Here is a 22,690-nt window from a genome sequence, read left to right as displayed (position 1 = left end):
TAGTAAGAAGTGGCAAACAAAAAAATTATCATATTTCCATCTCTTTGCGTTTTTATTTCCAGTTAAAATTTATGTTGGGAAAATAAAGCGTTGGCAAGACAATTGTTTAACAGAAATTTTTGTTTTAAGTCTATTTCATATATTTTTTTATTTTATTTACTGCAAAAAAAAAAGAGTTTTTTAGTTTTTTTTTTATTTAAGGGGAATAAAGAAAAAAAGGGACTGGTCTTCTTAACAAATCATTAATACTTGTATTTTGGCTTTTGATTTTATAATTATGTGAAAATTTCAAGCTAATAAAATATGCTGCAGAAATAAACTTAATGAAAGTTTTTTTTTTTATTTCTAAAAAAATATCTAACAATTAAATAAAAATTTTAATGGATTTTAGACAAAATGAAAATAAATAAATAAACAAAAAGGTACTTACATATAAAGACTGATGAAATTGTTGTTGTAGAGGGGGGAGTTTTTCATAAAATGGTATTAATGATGTTGCTTTGAGATAAAATATTTGGTAGGCATTTGTTTTTAATTGTTAAAAATAGAAATTGTTTAAAACTAAACTTTCGATTTTTCTGTCATTAAATGAGAATTTCATTAAAACAATTGTTGTTGATGTGACCAAAAATTTTTGCAAAATTTTCCTATTTTGTAGGAAAAACATTCATGGTTTTTAGAAATTTCTTTCGTTTTTTCTAAATTTGATAATTATTTAAAAAGTACTTTTTTGGTACTTTTCTAAAAAAGTACTTTTTAACTTGTTCTAGAAAGTACTTTTGTTATTTTGTTAATATTGAACGATTTTGAGTTATTTCTTATTTTTTGTATAAAAGGTACTTTTTCGATGTGCGTCTAACAAGTCTAAGCTCATTTATAATGTAGACCGAAGGATATGGGTTCGATTCTCGCCAGAGACAATGGTGAAGTAGCGCATAATAGGCCTAAAGATGAGGAACATTACTTAGAATTTGATGCAACATACATTCTACTTTCAATTAACTAACTAACTAACTACTAACTAACTAACTAACTAACTAACTAACTAACTAACTAACTAACTAACTAACTACTAACTAACTAACTAACTAACTAACTAACTAACTAACTAACTAACTAACTAACTAACTAACTACTAACTAACTAACTAACTAACTAACTAACTAACTAACTAACTAACTAACTAACTAACTAACTAACTAACTAACTAACTAACTAACTAACTAACTAACTAACTAACTAACTAACTAACTAACTAACTAACTAACTAACTAACTAACTAACTAACTAACTAACTAACTAACTAACTAACTAACTAACTAACTAACTAACTAACTAACTAACTACTAACTAACTAACTAACTAACTAACTAACTAACTAACTAACTAACTAACTAACTAACTAACTAACTAACTAACTAACTAACTAACTAACTAACTAACTAACTAACTACTAACTAACTAACTAACTAACTAACTAACTACTAACTAACTAACTAACTAACTAACTAACTAACTAACTAACTAACTAACTAACTAACTAACTAACTAACTAACTAACTAACTAACTAACTAACTAACTAACTAACTAACTAACTAACTAACTAACTAACTAACTAACTAACTACTAACTAACTACTAACTAACTAACTAACTAACTAACTAACTAACTAACTAACTAACTAACTAACTAACTAACTAACTAACTAACTAACTAACTAACTAACTAACTAACTAACTAACTAACTAACTAACTAACTAACTAACTAACTAACTAACTAACTAACTAACTAACTAACTAACTAACTAACTAACTAACTAACTAACTACTAACTAACTAACTAACTAACTACTAACTACTAACTAACTAACTAACTAACTAACTAACTAACTAACTAACTAACTAACTAACTAACTAACTAACTAACTAACTAACTAACTAACTAACTAACTAAACTAACTAACTAACTAACTAACTAACTAACTAACTAACTAACTACTAACTAACTAACTAACTACTAACTAACTAACTAACTAACTAACTAACTAACTAACTAACTAACTAACTAACTAACTAACTAACTAACTACTAACTAACTAACTAACTAACTAACTAACTACTAACTAACTACTAACTAACTAACTAACTAACTAACTACTAACTAACTAACTAACTAACTAACTACTAACTAACTAACTAACTAACTAACTAACTAACTAACTACTAACTAACTAACTAACTAACTAACTACTAACTAACTAACTAACTAACTAACTAACTACTACTAACTAACTAACTAACTAACTACTAACTAACTAACTAACTAACTAACTAACTAACTAACTAACTAACTAACTAACTACTAACTAACAACTAACTAACTAACTACTAACTAACTACTACTAACTAACTAACTAACTACTAACTAACTAACTAACTAACTACTAACTAACTAACTAACTAACTAACTAACTAACTAACTAACTAACTAACTAACTAACTAACTAACTAACTAACTACTAACTAACTAACTAACTACTAACTAACTAACTAACTAACTAACTAACTAACTAACTAACTAACTAACTAACTAACTAACTAACTAACTAACTAACTAACTAACTACTACTAACTAACTAACTAACTAACTAACTAACTAACTAACTAACTAACTAACTAACTACTAACTAACTAACTAACTAACTAACTAACTAACTAACTAACTAACTAAACTAACTAACTAACTAACTAACTAACTAACTAACTAACTACTACTAAACTAACTAACTAACTACTAACTACTAACTAACTAACTACTACTAACTAACTAACTACTAACTAACTAACTAACTAACTACTAACTAACTAACTAACTAACTAACTAACTATACTAACTAACTAACTAACTAACTAACTAACTAACTAACTAACTAACTAACTACTAACTAACTAACTAACTAACTAACTACACTAACTAACTAACTAACTAAACTAACTAACTAACTAACTAACTAACTAACTAACTAACTAACTAACTAACTAACTAACTAACTAACTAACTAACTAACTAACTAACTAACTAACTAACTAACTACTAACTACTAACTAACTAACTAACTACTAACTACTACTAACTACTAACTAACTAACTAACTAACTAACTACTAACTAACTAACTAACTAACTAACTAACTACACTAACTACCTACTACTACTTAATAACTAAAACAATCACCACCTACAAGGTTCAATATAATTTTTTCCGGACATTTTTTAAGGCTGTATAAAACCCTATTCAGTTCTTTACCTTTGTTGAAAGGTACTTTTTGAGGTAATTTTCTAAAAAGTACTCTTTAGCGTTTTTAATAAGTACTTCAGATATTGTGTAAAAACAATTATATTTTGCTGAGAATTCTGAGGTATAACGATATATTTGTGGCATTTTAAGACCAACTTTTTACCCAAAAGTATTTTTTTTAATCTTTGGATTTCATTTAAGAAAACGTCTATTAATTGCCAAAAAGTATACTTATTATTATATACTAATCATACCTAAAACTATAAACAGCTTATAAATATTTAAATTAAAATTATTCGACTATCATATACGCTGTGGCCTCAGGATTCATGATTTCATTATTTTATATGCCTTTGCAATTTTTTCTTCGTTCTTTATCATATTTCTTATTTTGTTTTGGTATGACTTTGTTCTCTAATTTAAAAGTAATTTATTTTAAAAATTATTTCTTGTGTTCTCTCATACATACATCTACTAATTTTTTCTTATTTAGGCTTTATGAATAAAAAAATTTTTGTTTTTTTTTGCACATGTAATTCCTTTATATTTTGAAAAATCCCTGTAAAATTTCCTTCAATTTGTCATTAGCATTACAGTAAACAGTTTTCTTAAGGAATATAAATATATGAAAAAAATTCTTAATATTCATGCCATTACCATGTACCAGACATACATATAAGCAAGTACTAGGAACTTGGGAAAAAGAAGCTACAAAAGAAATCGTCATCATCACCATCACCGTTGCGTTGTAGTAGTAGTCGTCGTGATGGAGCTCATCTTAAATGCCTAACACGCAAAATTGTTTAAGGATAAACATATCCTTGACGTTTAACATTAAATAGCTACTCTTACTCTAGGATTTTGTGCGCCAAAAAATGTGTCTGTTTGTTGAATGTCTTCGTGTGGAGTGTGTTTGAATAATTCAAATCCTGTGTTGTGTATAAGGAGTAGTTCTGTTGTTTTTCTCTAATATTTGCTGATTACTGAACCATATAATTTGCAATTTTTTTATGTTTAATATTCGTATTTTCTCAAACGAATACTTGACTATAAAATCGTTTAGGAGAGTAATAGAAAAGTTGTGGGTGAAAGAGAAAGAGAGAGAGAGAAACAATTTGTTAAAGGCACCCTACTTTTATAATTCTAGTTCAGTTCTAGTTAAGTTCTAGTTCAGTTCTAGTTCAGTTCTAGTTCAGTTCTAGTTCAGTTCTAGTTCAGTTAGTTCTAGTTCAGTTCTAGTTAAGTTCTAGTTCAGTTCTAGTTCAGTTCTAGTTCAGTTCTAGTTCAGTTCTAGTTCAGTTCTAGTTCAGTTCTAGTTCAGTTCTAGTTCAGATCTAGTTCAGTTCTAATTCAGTTCTAGTTCAGTTCTAGTTCAGTTTCTAGTTCAGTTCTAGTTCAGTTCTAGTTCAGTTCTAGTTCAGTTCTATTCAGTTCTATTTCAGTTCTAGTTAGTTTCTAGTTTAGTTCTAGTTCAGTTCTAGTTCAGTTCTAGTTCAGTTCTAGTTCAGTTCTAGTTCAGTTCTAGTTCAGTTCTAGTTCAGTTCTAGTTCAGTTCTAGTTCAGTTCTAGTTCAGTTCTAGTTCAGTTCTAGTTCAGTTCTAGTTCAGTTCTAGTTCAGTTCTAGTTCAGTTCTAGTTCAGTTCTAGTTCAGTTCTAGTTCAGTTTAGTTCAGTTCTAGTTCAGTTCTAGTTCAGTTCTAGTTCAGTTCCTAGTTTCAGTTCTAGTTCATTCTAGTTCAGTTCTAGTTCAGTTCTAGTTCAGTTCTAGTTCAGTTCTAGTTCAGTTCTAGTTCAGTTCTAGTTCAGTTCTAGTTCAGTTCTAGTTCAGTTCTAGTTCAGTTCTAGTTCAATTCTAGTTCAATTCTAGTTCAGTTCTAGTTCATTCTAGTTCAGTTCTAGTTCAGTTCTAGTTCAGTTCTAGTTCAGTTCTAGTTCAGTTCTAGTTCAGTTCTAGTTCAGTTCTAGTTCAGTTCTAGTTCAGTTCTAGTTCAGTTCTAGTTCAGTTCTAGTTCAGTTCTAGTTCAGTTCTAGTTCAGTTTCTAGTTCAGTTCTAGTTCAGTTCTAGTTCAGTTCTAGTTCAGTTCTAGTTCAGTTCTAGTTCAGTTCTAGTTCAGTTCTAGTTCAGTTCTAGTTCAGTTCTAGTTCAGTTCTAGTTCAGTTCTAGTTCAGTTCTAGTTCAGTTCTAGTTCAGTTCTAGTTCAGTTTAGTTCATTCTAGTTCAGTTCTAGTTCATTCTAGTTCAGTTCTAGTTCAGTTCTAGTTCAGTTCTAGTTCAGTTCTAGTTCAGTTCTAGTTCAGTTCTAGTTCAGTTCTAGTGAGTTCTAGTTGAGTTCTAGTTCAGTTTAGTTCAGTTCTAGTTCAGTTCTAGTTCAATTCTATTCATGTTCCAGTTCAAATACAGCCCTCAAAATTCGGTAGCAGCCCACAAATTATACTTTTTTCTCTCTTCCCAATAGGACTCCCAATTTTTTGGCGCTTATTTCGAATTACAGAACTGTTAAGCAACTTGAAAGGAAAAAACACCAAAAAGAAATATTTTAAAATTCCAAAACAAAACAAATAAAAAAAGCATTATGTAAATTAAGAAAACATATGTTTAAATTCAAAACTTCTTTAAACAAATTCCTCGCCCCTAAACAACAAGTTCAAAGTTATAAAAACACACCACCAAAAATATCCTTGGAAACGAATTTGAAACGTCTTCCTCGCTTGCTAACTATGAATAGTTCTTTTTTCAAAAAAAGCATAATCTATGCCAGGGTAATTGTAGGGAACGAAAACAGAATGACAAAAAGAAAAAAATAATTAAAGGTGCCTGCCTGTTCGTCACTCAAGCGTTAGACGTCTGCTTACTTACATACATCATAATGACTCTTTAGACTAAACTAGTTAGTTTAAATTAAGGTTAAACAGTGTGTGTGTGTGTGTGAATGCATGTTAAAGTCCTTAGACGTGCGTGTTGCCTATAAAATATCTGGTCAAGTAGTTTTTGAACGTAAATATTTAAGGGTGGCTAAAGTTTTTTTTTTAATAGTTTTTTTAAGTTAAATAATGTTTATTCTTTTTGTGTAGTTATCTAAGAAAATTTCCGTTAAAAATTTGATTATTTATTATAAATTTTTTAATAATACCCTTTTCTTTGTTTTACCGCAAAGTAATTGTTGTTCACTGATGACGTGTAATGTACGTAAAATGAGGGAGTTTAAGGGCACTTACTTTTTACTCTAGATAAATTATTTAAAGGTTCGAAACTTTACAAGTTTGTGAAGTAAAGTGTTTTATAATAAGTTTTTAAACTTTGGTAAATGTATTAACTAACTAAGAAACTATATTATTTGAATCAACTTGAACTGAACCAGAAATGAACTAGAACTGAACTAGAACTGAACTAGAACTGAACTAGAACTGAACTAGAACTGAACTAGAACTGAACTAGAACTGAACTAGAACTGAACTAGAACTGAACTAGAACTGAACTAGAACTGAACTAGAACTGAACTAGAACTGAACTAGAACTGAACTAGAACTGAACTAGAACTGAACTAGAACTGAACTAGAACTGAACTAGAACTGAACTAGAACTGAACTAGAACTGAACTAGAACTGAACTAGAACTGAACTAGAACTGAACTAGAACTGAACTAGAACTGAACTAGAACTGAACTAGAACTGAACTAAAACTGAACTAGAACTGAACTAGAACTGAACTAGAACTGAACTAGAACTGAACTAGAACTGAACTAGAAACTGAACTAGAACTGAACCTAGAACTGAACTAGAACTGAAACTAGAACTGAACTAGAACTGAACTAGACTTAACTGAACTGAACTAGAACTGAACTAGAACTGAACTAGAACTGAACTAGAACTGAACTAGAACTGAACTAGAACTGAACTAGAAACTGAACTAGAACTGAACTAGAAATGACTAGAACTGAACTAGAACTGAACTAGAACTGAACTAGAACTGAACTAGAACTGAACTAGAACTGAACTAGAACTTGAACTAGAACTGAACTAGAACCTGAACTAGAACTGAACTAGAACTGAACTAGACTGAACTAGAACTGACTAAGAACTGAACTAGAACTGAACTAGAACTGAACTAGAACTGAACTAGAACGGAACTAGAACTGAACTAGAACTGAACTAGAACTGAACTAGAACTGAACTAGAACTGAACTAGAATGAACTAGAACTGAACTAGAACTGAACTAGAACCTGAACTAGAACTGAAACTAGAACTGAAACTAGAAACTGAACTAGAACTGAACTAGAACTGAACTAGAACTGAACTAGAACTGAACTAGAACTGAACTAGAACTGAACTAGAACTGAACTAGAACTGAACTAACTGAACTAGAACTGAACTAGAACTGAACTAGAACTGAACTAGAACTGAACTAGAACTGAACTAGAACTGAACTAGAACTGAACTAGAACTGAACTAGAACTGAACTAGAACTGAACTAGAACTGAACTAGAACTGAACTAGAACTGAACTAGAACTGAACTAGAACTGAACTAGAACTGAACTAGAACTGAACTAGAACTGAACTAGAACTGAACTAGAACTGAACTAGAACTGAACCAGAACTGAACTAGAACTGAACTAGAACTGAACTAGAACTGAACTAGAACTGAACTAGAACTGAACTAGAACTGAACTAGAACTGAACTAGAACTGAACTAGAACTGAACTAGAACTGAACTAGAACTGAACTAGAACTGAACTAGAACTGAACTAGAACTGAACTAGAACTGAACTAGAACTGAACTAGAACTGAACTAGAACTGAACTAGAACTGAACTAGAACTGAACTAGAACTGAACTAGAACTGAACTATAACTGAACTAGAACTGAACTAGAACTGAACTAGAACTGAACTAGAACTGAACTAGAACTGAACTAGAACTGAACTAGAACTGAACTAGAACTGAACTAGAACTGAACTAGAACTGAACTAGAACTGAACTAGAACTGAACTAGAACTAGAACTGAACTAGAACTGAACTAGAACTGAACTAGAACTGAACTAGAACTGAACTAGAACTGAACTAGAACTGAACTAGAACTGAACTAGAACTGAACTAGAACTGAACTAGAACTGAACTAGAACTAGAACTGAACTAGAACTAGAACTGAACTAGAACTGAACTAGAACTGAACTAGAACTGAACTAGAACTGAACTAGAACTGAACTAGAACTGAACTAGAACTGAACTAGAACTGAACTAGAACTGAACTAGAACTGAACTAGAACTGAACTAGAACTGAACTAGAACTGAAGAACTGAACTAGAACTGAACTAGAACTGAACTCGAACTGCTACTAGAACTGAACTAGAACTGAACTAGAACTGAACTAGAAACTGAACTAGAACTGAACTAGGACTGAACTAGAACTGAACTAGAACTGAAATAGAACTGAACTAGAACTGAACTAGAACTGAACTAGAACTGAACTAGAACTGAACTAGACTGAACTAGAACTGTACTAGAACTGAACTAGAACTGAACTAGAACTGAACTAGAACTGAACTAGAAACTGAACTAAAACTGAACTAGAACTGAACAGAATAGAATTAGAACTAAAGCCTTATTCTTGAACTAAAGCGTTATTCTCTTGCTATTTACTTATATGACTCCAGTAACCCGTATTACATTATATGATTTATTTTGAATAAATCTTCAACAAAAACTAGATCTAGGTCATTTATTTCCTGAAAATGACAACTAAGTTTAAGCATAAATTTTAAAGCAATATATCAGTGTTATATATAAAATAAATATTTATATAAAAAAAAATTTGGGATATAAACATATGTGTATATCGAAATATTTAAATATATAAAACTTTTTTCTGTTTTCAACTGATGATGACTCGCCTCTCTTCCATTCTATATGTATGACTAAAAGTGTGTTTTTGATATAGTATTTTTATCTAAACACACACAACACGTAAATTTAGTTTTTAACACATTTTTTTTTTGTTTTAGAATTTTTTTAAATTTATTATCGAAAAATTATTTCTGCTGTTTGTTGTTGCTAATTTTTTGTTTTTTATTTCAAATAAGTGTGTGATTCAATTGTCAATATTCGCGCTGTATTTTATATGCAAATATTGATTGAAAAAAAAAGAAAAAACAATAACAAATTGGGGAAAAATAGGATAATAACAAAGTGAAATTTTACAGCAATTATCTGGTTTATTGCATTTAATAATATTTTGTAAATAAATAAATAAATTATTAAATCTAAATATGTGATATAGAGAGATTTGTTGAGTTTTTTGGAAAAGTTAAATGAATAAATATTCTGGTAATATGATATATATACAGGTATTTTAGGAATAATATGTTTGTATCAAAACTATTTATATTTGTATGTAAGTAATATTTTTAAATCCCTTTATAAATTTGGCTTTTAGTGGCCTTTACAAATTAACTTTTTATTCTTTATTTTCCTTTAAATGTAATATTTGTCCGCCCTTACGAATTTATATTTTTATTGCCCCATATTCTTAGCTGACCTTGTATGCTAATAAGGCAGCTGTAGAGTTTTTTGCTTAAACTTATTTAATTATCTACAATTTTAATGTTTGTCTGTTTACTTATCTTTTATAGTTTTCTATTTAGCATATGTCTGGTAAACCAAAATGTATGTATGAAGGTCGACAAGTCCTAGTACGCTGATCATGTGTTTGAACAGAACAAGTAAAGATATAAGTAGAACTGAACAAGGTCATAGAAGCAGAACAGAATTAGAACAGAACTAGAACAGAACTAGAACATAACTAAAACAGAACAGAACTAGAACATAACTAAAACAGAACTAGAACAGAACTAGAAAAGAACTAGAACAGAATTAGAGCAGAACTAGGACAAAACTAGAACAGAACTAGAAGAGAACTAGAACAGAACTAGAACAGAACTTTAAAGAACTAGAACAGAACTAGAACAAACTAGAACAGAACTAGAACAGATCTAGAACAGAACAGAACTAGAACAGAACTAGAAAAGAACTAGAACAGAACTAGAACAGAACTAGAACAGAACTAGAACAGAACTAGAACAGAACTAGAACAGAACTAGAACAGAACTAGAACAGAACTAGAACAGAACTAGAAACTAGAACAGAACTAGAACAGAACTAGAACAGAACTAGAACAGAACTAGAACAGAACCTAGAAACAGAACTAGAACAGAACTAGAACAGAACTAGAACAGAACTAGAACAGAACTAGAAACAGAACTAGAAACAGAACTAGAACAGAACTAGAACAGAACTAGAACAGAACTAGAACAGAACTAGAACAGAACTAGAACAGAACTAAACAGAACTAGAACAGAACTAGAACAGAACTAGAACAGAACTAGAACAGAACTAGAACAGAACTAGAACAGAACTAGAACAGAACTAGAACAGAACTAGAACAGAACTAGAACAGAACTAGAACAGAACTAGAACAGAACTAGAACAGAACTAGAACAGAACTAGAACAGAACTAGAACAGAACTAGAACAGAACTAGAACAGAACTAGAACAGAACTAGAACAGAACTAGAACAGAACTAGAACAGAACTAGAACAGAACTAGAACAGAACTAGAACAGAACTAGAACAGAACTAGAACAGAACTAGAACAGAACTAAACAGAACTAGAACAGAACAGAACAGAACTAGAACAGAACAGAACAGAACTAGAACAGAACAGAACTAGAACAGAACTAGAACAGAACTAGAACAGAACTAGAACAGAACTAGAACAGAACTAGAACAGAACTAGAACAGAACTAGAACAGAACTAGAACAGAACTAGAACAGAACTAGAACAACTAGAACAGAACTAGAACAATCTAGAACAGAACAGAACTAGAACAGAACTAGAAAGAACTAGAACAGAACTAGAACAGAACTAGAACAGAACTAGAACAGAACTAGAACAGAACTAAAACAGAACTAGAACAGAACAGAACTAGAACAGAACTAGAACAGAACTAGAACAGAACTAGAACAGAACTAAAACAGAACTAGAACAGAACAGAACTAGAACAGAACAGAACTAGAACAGAACAGAACTGGAACAGAACTAGAACACAACTAGAACAGAACTAGAACAGAACTAGAACAGAACTAGAACAGAACTAGAACAGAACTAGAACAGAATTAGAACAGAACTAGAACAGAACTTGGATAGATCAAGAACAAAACTACAACAGAACTGAACATTTTTTTCGAAGTTTGAAAACATCGTCTTCCTTTTTGCTGTATTTTTGTAATATTTATTCTATAGGGTATAAAAAATTCGCCGTTTGTGTAGATTTATTAATTATTATTTTTTTTTTTTTTTTCTTAAATAATATTCACACATGTTTCACAGACGTCAATAATATTTTAATAGACACCATAATTTTGTGTTTTTTTTTTAATTTTAAATGCAAATTGTTTTTACAAAATCATGGTTAAAGATTTTTCCATTTGATTGAAAACAGTCTGTAGCTTTTTAAACGTTTGCTCTTTAAAATTTATGTTTATATATTAAATGATTTATTTATTTATTTCAAACACTAGTCAAAGGTTTTTCACAGTGATAATTTTGAAAAGAAAAATTAAAAATAATAAAAAACAAATTAAATAATTTTTCATAATTTTTTTTTTTTTTTTTCACTTTCAGTCGATTTTCTTTTCTTTTCTTAATTCTTTTCGTTTTCAATATTTTTTCACTAATTTTTCTATATTTCTTTTTGATTTCATATTTTTGTTTATTTTATTTAAAATTTTCTATAGTCATATGTGTGTGTGTGTGTTTAAGTAAATGACACATTTTTAGTTTAGTTTTAAATATATATATTTTTTAAAAACACACTAAATTTTTGTTCCATTTTTTTTAATTTCTTTTTATTTTTTTTTTTTTTTAATTTTCTTTAAATTTTGTAAGATATTTTTTTTTATTAGATTTTTCATTTAATGTTGTTGATTTGTTTTTGTTGCTATTTTTATAAGATTTTGTAATATGTTTATTTATAATTTCATTTAGTTTTTTGTTATTTTGTATTTTATATTGTAAAGTCACGACAAATTTTGTATAACAAAATTTCAAAATTTTGCTTTTTCACTGTGAGACATATTTTCAACATGCGGTCATTTGTTGCTTTATGTATTTTTTAGTTTTTTTCTAATAATTTTTATATTTATATGTTTAGTTTTTATAGAATTTCTTTATATTTTTAATACATATTGATTTATGTTCATTATGAGTTAATAAATTTTGAAATTATTTTTTAATAACATGTGACAGTTAAATTTTGGACAAAAGGCGTTTAGTGTCATAGCATTGAAATAATTATTTTATTTAAGTTGATGTTATTATTTTTAAGTGAATTTTTATACCCTGAAGAGAATGAAGTCGAACTAGCAGAGGAGCTAAAGCATGACTAGTTCCATTTTTAAGTCAATTTTTTATACCCTGAAGAGAATAAAGTCGAACAAGCAGAGAAGCTAAAGCATGACTAGTTCCGTAACTAGTTCCTTGGCTATGAAAACCTGTCTTAATTGTAACGCTCTGCACGAAGCTTAATAGAAGTTAAGTTGAAGCTTTTAAGGTATTTTGAATAATTTAATCCAACTAGATCTAATGTATAAAGACAAAGCAGATACCCTCTTTCTCTCTCTCTCTCAGATACTTGTTAGAATGACTCGCTCAAGCCAATAACTGGTATTGGCAAGGGTTCTCTTGATTTCATACTCTCAAGTGCATAAAATACAAATACAACCATCTGGAGAGCTTATTAATCTCTATTGCTTTGGCGATAGTTGGTCTATTGAGATGGATATAAAATTGAGCTTTCAGAATGGCCCGATTTTAGTCTAAAACTTCTGTTGTCAATTAGTTCTCATGATTCCACTTGGACAAATGTTTATTTTTACTCTCAACTGTTAAAAGTATAAACAAAACCAGTTGGAGAGCTGTTCTGTGTCTATTGAAACTGAAATAAAATTATAGCAAACGATCGTTATTTTATGACTAATAGAGCTTTAATCCCTGCTCTTTCTCTTCCTCTCTCTGATACTTGTCATAATGAGTCGTTTTTAGTCTATAACAAGTATAAGCAAATAGTTCTTTTAATTTCATCAGGACAAATGTTTGCTCACATCTACTTAAAATACAAACAAAACCAGATGGAGAACTCTTCTCTCTCACTCTGTCAATATTTGGTTTATTGAAATGGAAATAAAATTGTAGCAAAAGATCGTTATGTTAAGACTTGTAGAGCTTTTAATTCCTGCTTTTTTCTCTTCCTCTCTCTCTCTCTCTCTCTGATACTTGTCATAATGAGTCGTTTTGAGGCTATAACTGGTATTGACAAAGAGTTCTTTTGATTTCACTCGAACAAATGTTTGCTCACATCTACTTACATAAAATACATATACAACCCACTGAAGAGCTCATTATACTATATCTCTCATCAAATACCTAATCTATTGAGATGGAAATAAAACTGCAGCAGAAACTTGTTATCTTAAAACTGATAGAGCTTTCAGTCAATCCTCCCTCTCTTATACTTGTTATAATGACTCGTTTTTAGTCTACAACTGGTATTGGAAAAGAGTTCTCTTGATTTCTCACAGACAAATGTTTTTTGTTTACACCAGCCTACAGTTAGAGAGCTCTTTATTATCTATCCTTTTGCCGATATCTGGTCTATTCTGATGGAAATAAAATTTCAAACAACTTTCTAGATAGTTGATTTGCAATATTATAGAAGATCAGACTGCGAATCTCAATGATAGGTTCAATTCCCCAAAAATTAAGAAAAACTGAATCGGCTCCAGATGGCATTTTAATATGGCCTATCACTACGTTGAGTTAACTCGTTTATATGCAAGCTGAATTGACTGAACCTATATCGCTAAATCCTAGACCAGGTGCATAGTAATCTATACCCTAAAAGTTGAAAAAGCTTCTCATACCAAAGCGAAGAATATCACACTAGTCTTTCTTTCTCATGAAAATTTTCGCAATAATCTACATGTGAGACTTTTCGCAAAATCTGTGGAGACTAATAACAATCTCCCGCAGATTTCATAGACAATTTTTCCTGTGCACTAACAATTTGAATTGGTCTAGGCCTTTTTAGATATCGAGGGACTTCTTCGAATGTGTTTCTGAAGTCTAGCCCTTCGACTTCAGAGACTTATACCACTTACTAGCAGATTTCATTGATAATTCTCTTGTGGACAAATGAAATAGATTACAGACCTTTTATACAGATTACAAGGGCTTCTTAGAAAACATTTCTGAAGGCTATCTTATCGTCCCGGGAGAGATTAGGATATTAGTCAACCGATTTTTCAATTTATAGGTAAAATTATGATCAATAGAGTTATGAGTAGCGCTACTGTTTATTGGTTGGCGAATCAAACGGAAAAGAAGTGAAATTACCCCAATATTCCTATGAAATCTCATAGACAAGAGGTTAATTCTTGTTAATGGAAGTAGATTCTAACTGTAGCAAATGTAAGTGAACACCTGTCGTGTTGTCCCTATTACACGATAGTACTTTTCAATCACTGGCTGAGCTGACTAGACGACTCACCACCGCCCCATTGTGTTTCTTACTCACCGGTGGCTATTTTTGTACATGGTTCTGCCGGTCCATGTACAAGCACTTTGCTCAAGTTTGGCTCAAAGTGACCTCTTTTATAACCAGGGCAAGATAAAGTCCGAAACTCTGACCAGTGGGAAACAGGTTCCCATGGTACCAGATTGTGAGGTTCTCTAGTTCGACCCCATGTCAAATCATTCCAAGAAAAGGCCGAGGATATATTTGATCATTATCAGTTTATAGTCCCGGCAGACTAAAGATACTGGTAGCACCTCTTTTCCCCGGGATTGCAATAACAATAAGATGTACCCGGGGGGAAATAATGAGACTAGGGTTTCAGTTTTAACCTATGCAAAAATCAAAAGACTTTTACACGAGGTGATCAATACCTGGGGGCCCACCAGTAGCCACCATTTCAACGACAAGTCTTAGAACTGTTGAGCAACTCGAAGGCATCTGCATTAAGATATCAGCAATAGTTCTAGAAAATAATACATTCATAAACCACTGTATAACACACTATTACTTAAAACTTAATTTTTTCACATTTAATAAAAATTTCTGAATTTTGAATATAAGTTTTGAAAAAAGTTTTCAATTCTACTATTCCACAGAATGTTGAATGAGTTTTTGTTTACTTGATTGAGGGAAACACTTAGTAACTTCACAATTTTTCAAACAGACTGCTGATTCTCATAATGAGAGCTCGACAAGTATTCATAAACCTAAAATTTCATTCAATGATCTAAAGTCAATGTAGAGAAGTATTATATCGATACCCAATATTTGGTAATGACTTGTGAATATTCAACAGATATTAAGCATCAAATACTACTACTAAGCATCAGTATTACTTGTAAGTAATCTAGTAATGACTTACATATCCTCTTATATAGAAGTGCTTATTATAAAGTTTTTGCTATTTTGTATTAGCAAACGGTTTTTATAAACATATAGAAAATGAAATAGTATTTCTGTTTGATAATAAGATTCCAGATTTGCTTGTAGAATCTAACTCAACTATCTGTTTATTAGCAAGTACTTATATAACTCCTTATTTGTAAGCAAGCCTAGAGTAGTTGTCTACAATAAAATGAGCTTAAATGCCAATGTATAAGTAGTGAAAGGTAGTTTTTAAATAAAAATTTCGAATTTTCAATTATTTTAAAAACTAGTTTTGCAAACAAAAATCATTATAACAGAGCTATGCCACAACTGCAAATATAAGTTTAACACTCATTTAATAACCTTTCGGATTTCTTAAGAAAATTTAATAAATTCCCAAAAATTTCGTAAAATCATATAATTTCAGTTAAGACAACAATGATGAGAATAAATACATATTTCATAAACTGCTTTAATAATCCATATAACGAACAACCGTAGACATGATTTTTAAAAACTTAAATACATTTTTTGCAATAAAATTTTGAAATTTTCAACAATTTTGTTATATATTTTTTATAACTTTTTAATTTTTATACATTTTTTTCATAATTTTTGTTAAAATATATTTTTATGATTTATTTATTCTTACTTCGTATACTATTTTGCTTTTGCCTTAAAATTTTTTTCATTAAATTCCTTTCAATTGGAGGTTTAAAATTGGTTTTTGTATAAACTTTTTGTTTAAACTTTAAATTAAATTTAACTTTTAAATTAATAACTTTTTTTAATTTCAAAAAAATTTTCATAAATTTTCTTTTCTTTTTTAATTTTCAACAAATTTCGTTTCGTTTTAACGTTTCGTCGCAGAAATATTTTTAAACTTTTTATTTCGCTTTTTTGTTGCTATTATTAAAAAAATGCCGCAAAAAATTTTTCTATTAAAACCGAAACTAAAAAATAAATTAACAAACGCGTAACGTATTTGAGTAGAATACAGAACACAGAACGTTGTGTGTTATTTCTTTGTCAGAGGGACAAGCGAGCGCGCATCAATTTTACAACAATTCGGCACAACGTTTGAAATGAAACTGAAATTTTGTGTACGAGTATGTGGTAATAATTTTTGTTCAAAAACATGGAGACATTTGGCTAAAACACAGACACACACACACACACTCACACATAAATAAGAAACAAACAGTCAACAGAAACATTTGCAACAAACAACCAAACAGATGGCTAAAAGTAAGAAAAGGAAACGAAAAAAAAAATACACTAACTGACACACACACGCACACAAACAGCTATAGAAAGACATACTCACGAAAACCGTATACGTTTGGAAAGCAACAAAAGTTGTGAATAAAAGAGACTGACTCTACATAAAATCAAGTGTACAAGTGTAAAAAAATTGTTTTCCAACCGGCCATCAAGCAACACTAGCTAAAAACAACCAACGAACATCATTATTATTATCAACATTATCATTATCATCATCAAACTTTACTCCCATGTATTTCTTATTCAATTATTGTTGCTTTTATTTTGCCAAGTGTTTTTTTACTCACCGAGGCCAAGTTAACAGTCAACATTTTTTTTTGTAGTTTAGCAGAAACAATAACAATCCTTAAAAAAAACTACCCTTAAATTAGTTGTTAAAGGACTCAGCTGTTTTGTTAAGCAATCCTCACACAAAAAGAAAAAACAAAAACAACAAATGTTTTATTTTGGATTTCTTGTGCGAGTCCTTTTACAACCCGTTTTTCCACTTATTCTTTAGTATACATTACATTAAAATACCTCTACTTGTTAAAGGACACTCGCAACATAACAAACCCACAACTTGCTGGCAACATTGTCTACAGGATTTGCTTTATTATAGCAACTTGTTGCTGTTAAACAAAAACCTGTCTTATTAAAAAACAACTTGCTTATTTCTATGTTCTCTTTTTCTTCTGCAACATGTTGCTATAAACTTGTTAAGTTTCTTTTAATGTTGCTTTTAATAATCATATGTTGCTTATTTTGTAGAGTTTTTTTTCGTTTGTTGTTCATTAGAATGTCTACGGTAATAAAAGCAAAATGGACAAAAACAGAACTATTGCAAGTTTGTACAATAATAATAAAAACAAACATTCGGAAAAGGCGCCCACATTAATTGAAAAATTTATTTATTAATACCCTACAGCATATTGTGTTAGATTAAACATTTCGAAAGGAATTTGTTATAACTGGAAAACATAAAAAGGACCTACTTTTACCCCCCGTAAAATATATTTAATAGATAGATAGATAGATAGATAGATAGATAGATAGATAGATAGATAGATAGATAGATAGATAGATAGATAGATGATAGTTAGTTAGTTAGTTAGTTAGTAGTTAGTTAGTTAGTAGTTAGTTAGTTAGTTAGTTAGTTAGTTTAGTTAGAGTAGTTAGTTAGTTAGTTAGTTAGTTAGTAGTTAGTTAGTTAGTTAGTTAGTTAGTTAGTTAGTTAGTAGTTAGTTAGTAGTTAGTTAGTAGTTAGTTAGTTAGTTAGTAGTTAGTTAGTTAGTTAGTTAGTTAGTTAGTTAGTTAGTTAGTTAGTTAGTTAGTTAGTTAGTTAGTAGTTAGTTAGTTAGTTAGTTAGTTGTAGTAGTTAGTTAGTTAGTTAGTTAGTTAGTTAGTTAGTTAGTTAGTTAGTAGTTAGTTAGTTAGTTAGTAGTTAGTAGTTAGTTAGTTAGTTAGTTAGTAGTTAGTTAGTTAGTTAGTTAGTTAGTTAGTTAGTTAGTTAGTTAGTTAGTAGTTAGTTAGTTAGTTAGTTAGTTAGTTAGTTAGTTAGTTAGTTAGTTAGTTAGTTAGTTAGTTAGTTAGTTAGTTAGTTAGTTAGTTAGTTAGTTAGTTTAGTTAGTTAGTTAGTTAGTTAGTTAGTAGTTAGTTAGTTAGTTAGTTAGTTAGTTAGTTAGTTAGTTAGTTAGTTAGTTAGTTAGTTAGTTAGTTAGTTAGTTAGTTAGTTAGTTAGTTAGTTAGTTAGTTAGTTAGTTAGTTAGTTAGTTAGTTAGTTAGGTTAGTTAGTTAGTTAGTTAGTTAGTTAGTTAGTTAGTTAGTTAGTTAGCTTAGTTAGTTAGTTAGTTAGTTATGTTAGTAGTTAGTTAGTTTAGTTAGTTAGTTAGTTAGTTAGTTAGTTAGTTAGTTAGTTAGTTAGTTAGTTAGTTAGTTAGTTAGTTAGTTAAGTTAGTTAGTTAGTTAGTTAGTTAGTTAGTTAGTTAGTTAGTTAGTTAGTTAGTTAGTTAGTTAGTTAGTTAGTTAGTTAGTTAGTTAGTTAGTTAGTTAGTTAGTTAGTTAGTTAGTTAGTTAGTTAGTTAGTAGTTAGTTAGTTAGTTAGTTAGTTAGTTAGTTAGTTAGTTAGTTAGTTAGTTAGTTAGTTAGTTAGTTAGTTAGTTAGTTAGTTAGTTAGTTAGTTAGTTAGTTAGTTAGTTAGTTAGTTAGTTAGTAGTTAGTTAGTTAGTTAGTTAGTTAGTTAGTTAGTTAGTTAGTTAGTTAGTTAGTTAGTTAGTTAGTTAGTTAGTTAGTTAGTTAGTTAGTTAGTTAGTTAGTTAGTTAGTTAGTTAGTTAGTTAGTTAGTTAGTTAGTTAGTTAGTTAGTTAGTTAGTTAGTTAGTTAGTTAGTTAGTTAGTTAGTTAGTTAGTTAGTTAGTTAGTTAGTTAGTTAGTTAGTTAGTTAGTTAGTTAGTTAGTTAGTTAGTTAGTTAGTTAGTTAGTTAGTTAGTTAGTTAGTTAGTTAGTTAGTTAGTTAGTTAGTTAGTTAGTTAGTTAGTTAGTTAGTTAGTTAGTTAGTTAGTTAGTAGTAGTTAGTTAGTTAGTTAGTTAGTTAGTTAGTTAGTTAGTTAGTTAGTAGTTAGTTAGTAGTTAGTTAGTTAGTTAGTTAGTTAGTTAGTTAGTTAGTTAGTTAGTAGTTAGTTAGTTAGTTAGTTAGTTAGTTAGTAGTTAGTTAGTTAGTAGTTAGTTAGTTAGTTAGTTAGTTAGTTAGTAGTTAGTTAGTTAGTTAGTTAGTAGTTAGTTAGTTAGTTAGTTAGTTAGTTAGTTAGTTAGTTAGTTAGTTAGTAGTAGTTAGTTAGTTAGTTAGTTAGTTAGTTAGTTAGTTAGTTAGTTAGTTAGTTAGTTAGTTAGTTAGTTAGTTAGTTAGTTAGTAGTTAGTTAGTTAGTTAGTTAGTTAGTAGTTAGTTAGTTAGTTAGTTAGTTAGTTAGTAGTTAGTTAGTTAGTTAGTTAGTTAGTTAGTTAGTTAGTTAGTAGTTAGTAGTTAGTAGTTAGTTAGTTAGTTAGTTAGTTAGTTAGTTAGTTAGTTAGTTAGTAGTTAGTAGTTAGTTAGTTAGTTAGTTAGTTAGTTAGTTAGTAGTTAGTAGTTAGTTAGTTAGCCCACTTACTTTTTGGTATTCGTAGAACAAAAAGTAAGTACTTACACTTTGCTCTAATATTACTTGTCTACTTAGAGGGTAAGTTAAATGAAAACAAGTTAGAGTGCTAGCGCTTAGTGATATTTAGTAATTTGCATGTATGCATGTGTGTGGAAGATTTAAGGATTTTTAAAATACATATCTATATATAATCTTGCTCTAAACAAATTGATAATGCAACTAGTTAAATACGGTTAAAGCGCTTTTAAGGGCAGGACCTAGTATTGGAGATCACATAAACCAATTATAGACCGATTGTAAAAAAATCTTTAAGCAAAATTTCTGTACATAAAAGCTATATTTCAGTAAAATCTTGTATCTATATCGTAATTTTGTAATAACTTATGAGTGTTTTTTTGATTTTCTGAAGGGAAACTTGTATGGGACCGACCGCACCCTTGTTATGAACCGATCGTGAAAAAATCTTGAAATAGAATTTTTGTATACAAAACTAATATTTGTGCCAAATTTTGTATCAATAGCTTTATTTGGTAATGAGTAATGTGCGTTTAAGAGATTTTCGTAAAAGGACCTTGTATAGGAGCTATGACCAATTATGTATATAAAGACAAAATTTCAAAATTCTGTATCTATATCATTATCAATATCAATATTTGGTAATGAGTTATGTGCGTTAAAGTGATTTTCGGGAGGGAACCTTGTATGAGAGCTACGACCAAGAATGGACCAATCATGAAATACTTGTGTCAAATTTTATATGGATATCTTCATTAACTAATGAGTTATGTGGTTTTAAGTGATTTTCGGGAGGGGACCTAGTATGGGAGCTATGACCAATTATGGACCGATCCAAGAAAACCTTCATAGTAATATTACTGTATATAAGAGAAATACTTGTACCAAATTTTATATGGATATCTTCATTTACTAATGAGTTATGTGGTTTTAAGTGATTTTCGGGAGGGGACCTTGTATAGGAGCTATGACCAATTATGGACCTATCGGAAAAAAATTTCACAGTGATATTTTTGTGCATACGGGCAATACTTCTACCAAATTTTATATGGATATCTTTATTTTGTAATGAGTTATGTGCGTTTAAGTGAGTTTCGGGAGGGGACCTTGTATGGGAGCTATGACCAATTATGGACCGATCGGAAAAAAATTTCTCAGTAATATTTCTGTACAGATAAGCAATACTTGTACCAAATTTTATATGGATATCTTAATTAAGTAATGAGTTATGCGCGTTTAAGTGATTTTCGGGAGGGGACCTTGTATGGGAGCTATGACCAATTATGGACCGATCGGAAAAAAAATTCTCAGTAATATTACTGAATAGATAAGAAATACTTGTACCAAATCTTATATGGATATCTTAATTTAGTAATGAGTTATGCGCGTTTAAGTGATTTTCGGGAGGGGACCTTGTATGGGAGCTATGACCAATTATGGACCGATCGGAAAAAAATTTCTCAGTAATATTTCTGTATATATAGGCAATACTTGTACCAAATTTTATATGGATATCTTAATTAAGTAATGAGTTATGCGCTTTTAAGTGATTTTCGGGAGGGGACCTTGTATGGGAGCTATGACCAATTATGGACCGATCCAGAAAATTTTTTCTCTGAATGAATTCTATTGATATAAGATTTTAATTTGTAAAATTTTGTGAAGATATCGGCATTGTGACGGAAGTTATTAACAAAAAACCCATTTTCCGGGAATATGTACTTTTGTATGGGAGGTATATGAAATTGTGGACCGATTCTAGCAATTTTCAGCAAAGATCAAGTTCTCGTGTAGAAACTTATTCGTGGTGATTTTCATGAATTTATCTTGCATAGTTTTCGAGAAAATTGCATCCGAATGTGTAAAAAATGCTTATTTTTTTCGAGGTTGTTCTAAATTTTGATTCATAACTTTTCCCGGTATGAACCGATTTTGCTCATTTTCAATACCAAACTGCTTAGGACAACAATGAATATTTTCGGTGAATTTAGTGTACTTCCCTTGCTTTGTTTTAACGTGAGCGTGTTTTAGGCAGACAGACGGACAGACGGACAGACAGACGGACATAGCTAAATCGACTCAGAATTTGATAAGGACCCAGAATATATATACTTTGTTGGGTCTCAGATGAATATTTCTTGGTGTTACACACGGAATGACAAAGTTATGGAGGGTATAAAAAGTGTAATAAGTGGGCGTCTGAGTATTGCATCGATACGTGTTTCAATTACCTCTCTATACCGAAAATCCAAATCTCTTCCTCAACTATCACAACCGATCACAATGTCCCACCACTATACGGTTTCTATTTTGCATTTTCCTTTAAAATGTTTTTTTAGCTACTGTTTACTTTAAACTATTTTGAATTCAAAATAAAAATGAGCAAACGAAAAGTTTATTTTTCAAATTCAAAATAGTTTTCAGATTATTTCAGATTTTGTGTGTTCAAAAATATGACGTAAATTTTTTTCTCGTCTTTTTTTCGCT

At 29.8% G+C, this 22,690-nt stretch overlaps 1 long non-coding RNA gene across 2 annotated transcripts in view; it reads right to left on the bottom strand.

Moving 5' to 3' along the window:
* Window positions 1–16,874, bottom strand: part of LOC119612587 — a 58,450-nt gene extending 41,576 nt beyond the window's left edge. The window contains exons 1-2 of one of the 2 annotated variants that reach the window (XR_005232155.1): window positions 16,444–16,874; window positions 431–698 (exon numbers count right to left, since the gene is read on the bottom strand). This is a non-coding gene — a long non-coding RNA (uncharacterized LOC119612587). The remainder of the gene's footprint in view (window positions 1–430; window positions 699–16,443) is intronic. The other variant, XR_005232156.1, reaches the window with a different exon arrangement.
* Window positions 16,875–22,690: the final 5,816 nt, after the last annotated feature.

Source organism: Lucilia sericata, unplaced genomic scaffold (assembly GCF_015586225.1).
Source record: "Lucilia sericata isolate MDLA Ls3-8-SP2 unplaced genomic scaffold, ASM1558622v1 Contig001746F_arrow, whole genome shotgun sequence".
NCBI lineage: Eukaryota > Metazoa > Arthropoda > Insecta > Diptera > Calliphoridae > Lucilia > Lucilia sericata.
This window is presented reverse-complemented; position numbering and strand designations above follow the sequence as displayed.